Raw genomic sequence first — 6,948 nt, forward strand, 5'->3', positions numbered from 1 at the left:
ACTAGGTTTGATAATAGTAACTCTAGGCATTAATCAGCCTTATTTATCATTTCTTCACATCTGTACACATGCATTCTTCAAAGCTATGTTACTTATATGTTCTGGCTCAATTATCCACAACTTAAACGATGAACAATACATTCGAAAAATAGGAGGAATCGCCCCATGTCTACCATTTACAACATCTGCTCTAATTGTATGTAGCCTAGCTTTAACTGGCACACCCTTCCTTACAGGATTTTACTCAAAAGGCCTAATCAATGAAGCAATAAATCTGTCATATACTAATTCTTGGGCCCTAATCACCCTAATTGCAACATCTTTTACAGCTATCTACAGCTCACAAATTATTTTCTTCATTTTAAAAGGACATCCACAATTTTTACCAATTAATTCCATCAATTAAAATAATCCAAGCCTAATTAATCCGATCAAACGCCTTCTAATAGGAAGCATCTTCACTGGTTTCCTATTTTCCAACTGTATTAATCCTATCAACACCCAAACTGTAACTATGCCTTATAATCAAATTATCAGCTCTAACAGTAACTATCATAGGGTTTATTACTGCAATAGAACCCTGCCGAGTCAGCCGGCAGTGAACGGGAATCCTGACTGAGGGCGGCGAGGATTAAGGAAAAGGAAAAATAGAAGACAAGAGAAAAAAGATAAGAGGCAAAGATGGGGCACGGGAGGTCTGCATCTGGAGATTGAAACTCAAGACTGCAGCCATGTTTATTCTTAACTTCCAGCTTATATGCAGTTTGAAAACCAGGAAACAGCAGCATAGGCTTAAAATTCCAGAACACAAAAAGGCTTGGAGTTAGCAATACCCGATGATAGCTAAGACTGGATGAGGTTGGTTAACATAAGAATGGACTCATGGCAGACACAGTAAAACATTTCTGATTTTCCATTAAGCCATGTCCTTGCGTGTCTTTGAAAACACAGCCAGAGGTCAGGAAGAATTTAGCTGCTAGCTCAGCTCCTGACATAGAACTAAACATTATATCATCTTATTTAAAATTAAATCCAAAATCATATTCATTCAACTTCTCTAACCAGCTAGGAATTTTTCCAACCATCATACATAGACTCCTTCCTAATATAGGTCTCACATTTAGTCAAAAATTAGCAACATCAACTATAGACTATACATGAAATGAAAAAATTATACCTAAAACCCTAGCTACCATTAATACATTTTCTAGCTCCGTGTCATATCATAAAGGCCTATTAAATGTATTCATCATTCATCTTATCCACCCTACTTCTACTAGTTATTATTAGCTAAATGCCATGAGTAATTTCAATAATAAGATAAACAGCTATAGAGTTCAATCACCAACTACTGTAATTCAACTCCCATAACTGTACTTAGCCGCCACCCCAAGTGAATCTTCCCGAACTAGTAATACATTGTCTTCACCAAATGCTAAAATATTATCTCAATTATATAATCCACCTACACCTAACCCCTCAAAATGCAGAACAGTAATTACTAAAATGACTTCTAGTGTGATTCCTAATAATAGTAAAAATCAGTCTCATAAATTTGAGCCTCAAGTTTCAGGATATTCATCACTTGATATAGCACTTGTATAACCAAATACTACTAACATCCCTCATAAATAAATAAAAAAATACAATCATACCAATATAAGAGCTATCATTTGGAATTATTAAGATCACACCCAACAGCCCCACTAACAATCAATCCTACACCCGCGAAAATAGGTGAAGCTTTTATAGCCGCCCCAACAAAACCTAAAACTATTAAGATTAAAGTTAAATAAAGTAAATTTGTCATGATTTTCACATGCACTTAAACCATGACCAATGACATGAAAAATCGTTAATTGAACTATAAAAACACTTTATAATGACAATCATATCAAAGTCTCATCCTCTCATAAAAATAGTAAACCATGCTTTCATTGACCTTCCAACTCCAACATCTCAGGATGATGAAACTTAGGATCCCTTTTTGGAGTATGCTTAATTATCCAAATTTCTACTGGCCTATTCTTATCTATGCACTACACATTTGATACACTCACAACATTTTCTTCAGTCGCGCATATTTGCTGAGATGTTAACTATAGTTGATTATTCCGATGTATATACTCTAACGGAGCATCATAATTCTTCATTTGTCTTTATCTGCACATTGCACGAGGTATTTATTAGGGCTCATACCTCTACAAAGAAACCTGACATATCGGAATTATTCTATTTCTAGTAATTGCTACAGCCTTTATAGGATATGTACTTCCATGAGGACAGATTTCATTTTGAGGAGCCACTGTAATTACCAATGTATTATCTGCAATTCCTTATATTGGCTCAGACCTAGCAAGAGTGAATTTGAGGGGGGTTTCCAGTTGATAAAGCTACTTTAACTCATTTCTTCACATTCCATTTCATTCTACCATTTATTATTGCAGCAATGTCCATAGTTCATCTTTTATTTCTTCACGAAACAGGATCTAATAATCCACTAGGCATCCTGTCTGATTTAGATAAAATTCTATTCCATCCTTACTACTCGTTCAAAGATCTATTAGGAGGTGTAGCATTGCTAGCCTTCTTGTTTATGATCGTTTTATTCTTCACAGATGCCTTAGGAGACCCAGATAATTATACACCAGCTAACCCACTCAATACAACAGCTCATATTAAACCAGAATGATATTTACTATTTGCCTGTGCTATTCTACGCTCCATTCCAAATAATCTAGGAGGAGTAGTTGCCCTGATCCTATCAATCCTAGTCCTTGCCCTATTCCCACTCCTCCATACATCTAACCAACGTGGATTAATATTCCTACCTATTAGCCAAATCCTATTTTGAATTTTAGTCTCAAATTTATTTATTCTAACCTGAATGGGAGGACAACCAGTAGAACCCCCCTTTATCATTATTGGACAAATCGCATCCATTGTCTATTTTTCTATTATCCTTCTCTTTCTCTCAATTGTCGGATTAATTGATAATAAAATACTTAAATGAAGACTGCTTTAATAGTATAAGGATTATATAGGTCTTGTAAACGTAAGATGAAGATTTTATCTTCTTAAAGCATTCAGGGAAAGAATACAATCCTGCTTCCAACCCCCAAAGCTGGAATTCTTAATTAAAGTATTCCCTGTACTTGGGAGACTTAATAAATTTAAACTGTTTCATCAGGCTTAATCTTAAACTCTCCCCCCCCAAAAAAAATTACCGTGCATATTATGATTAATTGTTCATAAACTGTAAAATGCTTATGCCACATTAAATTAATGCATACATGCTTATAAGCAAGTAATAACCCCCATAAAGTACGTTTACATCCTGTTCTATCCACATTAAATGCTCCAAAATATGAATATTGTACAGTATAATCAGTTAATTCTTGTAAACAGTAATACCATACACACATTAGTCCATTAAATTTCGTTAGTCCTTGAACACGTGGATATCCCCTACTACTTGTTGTCTCTTAATCTACCATCCTCCGTGAAACCATCAACCCGCCTACTCAGCCTACCCTTCTTGCTCCGGGCCCATAAAACTTGGGGGTAGCTATTGTGAAACTATACCTGACATCTGGTTTGTACCTCAGGGCCATAAAATTAAGATCACCCACACGTTCCCCTTAAGACATCTTGATGGATTAGTGAGTAATCAGCCATGACCAACATAACTGTCATACCCCTGGTATTTTTTTATTTTCTGCATGCTGTGACTCAGCTAAGCCGTCAAGGCATGGACGCAGTCAATTGATCTGTAGCTGGATTTATTAACTAACATTCTCCAACCCCATAAGTATCAAGCCATTGACATATTAATTAATGCTCGAGGACATGAAAAAATGTTATACTAAAATAGTACTCTAATGCATACACAGAAATAATATTTATTCTTCCCCCCTTAGGAGATTAGCACTTTGTTAACACCCATTTCCCTAAACATTAATAGATGCAAATACCAACGTAGTCCTAATCTGAACTTTCTAAAAACTTAGTGGACACTCAAAACTCCTAAGGCCACCCGGTTAATGTAATTGTTTAATCCAATAAACACAAAGGTTTGGTCTTGGCCTTTTTATTTGCTGTCATTAAAATTATACATGCAAATATCAGTACGCTGGTGAGTTTTACCCTAAAATTCAGTTAGAATAAAAGGAGTAGGTTTTAAGCTCTCAATATAACAATTGAAGCTCATAATGCCATGTTTAACCACATCCCCATGGGCTACAGCAGGGATAAAAATTAAGCTATGAACTTAAGTTCGACTTAAGTTATACTGACATAGGGTTGGTAAACATCGTGCCAGCCACCGCGGTCATACGAAAGACCCAAATAAAGTTCGGCATAACGAGTGTTGAATTAAATATCCATTAAAATGAAAGTACAGCTAAGCTGTAAGAAGTCCTACCATTTATGAAAAACAATGTGGAAAGAAATCTTATGTAATTAAAACAGTAAAACTATAACACAAACTGTGATTATATACCCCACTATGTAAGTTGTAAACATAAATAGGTTTAAAACAAGCATATTCACCAGAGAACTAGGCACAGTTTAAAACTCAAAGGACTTGGTAGTGCTTTATATCCATGTAGAGGAGCCTGTTCCGTAATCAATAAACCCCAATAAACCTCACTATTTCTTGCGAATTCAGTCTATATACCAACATCTTCAGAAAACCCTAAAAAGGCCCTCAAGTAAGCCAATTATATTATTTAAAAAAGTTAGGTCGAGGTGTAACTCGGGATGAAATGGCCTACATTTTCTGGTCCAGAACATAGGAAACCTTGTCTGGAATAGACAACATAAAGGATGATTTAGCAGTAAAGTAAAAATAGAGTGTTTACTTGAATAGAGCAATGAAGCACACACACACACCGCCACTCACCCTCCTCAATATTTGATGCAGATAAGTACATAACTTTTAACTACAAGAATTAAGAGGAGATAAGTCTTAACAAGCTAAGCGTACTGGAAAGTGCACCTTGATTAATCAAAGTATAGCTTAAATAAAGCATGTGACTTACGGTCAGAATACTTCAAAATACTTGAATGCTTTGAACTATTGCTAGCCTAGCCTTCCATAAACTAAATTATTCTTAATGTATAAATTAAATCATTCACTCCTAAACTAGTATAGGAGATAGAAATTTTATTACTAGATCTTATAGAAACAGTACCGCAAAGGAAAGATGAAAGATATAATTAAAGTATAATAAAGCAAAGATAAAAACCTTCCACCTTTTGCATAGTGGACTAACTAGAATAAATTTGACAAAAAGTGTTTTCGCCAAACACCCCAAAATCAGACGCAATACCTTTAAATGGCTAGCCAGAGCCCCTGCCGGGCCAGCCGGCAGGGGGACAAGAATCCTGACTGAGGGGCGGCAGGGATACAGAAAAGGAAAAATAAGGCAAGAGAAAAAAGACAAGAGACAAAGATGGGGTACGGGAGGTCTGCATCTCGAGATTGAGACTCAAGACTGCAGCAACAGTTTATTCTTAACTTCCAGCTTATATGCAGTTTTGGAACCAGGGAATAACATAGGGTTGTTAAAATTCCAGAACACAAAGAGGCTTTGAAGTTTACAACATTTGATTACAGTAAACACAAGGTAACAAAGCAATTCCGGACAGTGGCTGTGGACTTTGCCTTTAGCATATCCTGGCGGTAACAGCACAGCCAGAGGTGAAAATGAACCTAGGTGCAAGTTTGACTCCCGACATCTTGGCGACATCGGCACAGCCAGAGATCAGGATGAGCTTAGCTGCTAGCTCGGCTCCCGACAAGAGCCAACTCTTCTATGTCGCAAAATAGTGAGATAATTTAAAGGTAGAGGTGAAAATCCTACTGAGCCAGATGATAGCTGGTTGCCCAGCCAAAGAATTGTAGTTCAACTTAAAATTTACCTAAAATATTAATAAATTAAATGTAAATTTTAATGTTAATCTAAAGAGTTACAGCTCTTCAGAATTACGATTCAACCTTTTCTAGTGAATAAATAATCATAATTGGCCTAAAAGCAGCCACCAATTAAGAAAGCGTTCAAGCTCAACACGAGTTAAATATAAATATTACTAAAACCTATAACAATTCCTACAAATACAGTGGGCCAATTATATTAGATGCACCAATGTTAGTATAAGTAATAAGAATAATTTCTCTTGACATAAATGTATATCCGCCCGAATAAGTCACTGATAATTAAAATTAACATTTAAAAAACCCCATATTAATCTTAAACCCATACAAACCAATGTTAATCCAACACAGGTATGTCACCAAAGAAAGATTTAAAAATTTTAAGAGGAACTTGGCAAACACAAGCCCCGCCTGTGTACTGAAAACAGCACCTGTAGCATCACAAGTATTAGAGGCACTGCCTGACCAGTGACTAACATTAAATGGCTGTGGTATCCTAACTGTGCAATGGTAGCATAATCACTTGTTTCTTAATTAGGGACTAGTATGAACGGCATAATGAGGGCTTAACTGTCTCTTACATTTAGCCCATGAAATTGACCTTTCCGTGAAGAGGCGGAAATTAAATAATAAGACAAGAAGACCCTATGGACCTTAAATTAACTTCTATTAAAAACTTAAACTCACTGTAGCAGAGGTAAACAGTAACAAGCTAGAAAGAAAATTTTGGTTGGGGTGACCTCGGAGAAAAAAATAATCCTCCGAAAGACCTAGACCTGGACTTTCAAGTCAAAGTTAAACTACGTCACCTTTGATCCAGAATTTCTGATCAATGGACCAAGTTACCCTAGGGATAACAGCGCAATCTCATGAAATAGTCCATATTGATAATGAGGTTTACGCCCTCGATGTTGGATCAGGACATCCAAATGGTGCAGCAGCTATTAGAGGTTCGTTTGTTCAATGATTAAGGTCCTACGTGATCTGAGTTCAGACCGGAGAAATCCATG

This window comes from Perognathus longimembris, unplaced genomic scaffold (genome assembly GCF_023159225.1).
Source record: "Perognathus longimembris pacificus isolate PPM17 unplaced genomic scaffold, ASM2315922v1 HiC_scaffold_4478, whole genome shotgun sequence".
In the NCBI taxonomy this organism is placed as follows: Eukaryota; Metazoa; Chordata; class Mammalia; order Rodentia; family Heteromyidae; genus Perognathus; species Perognathus longimembris.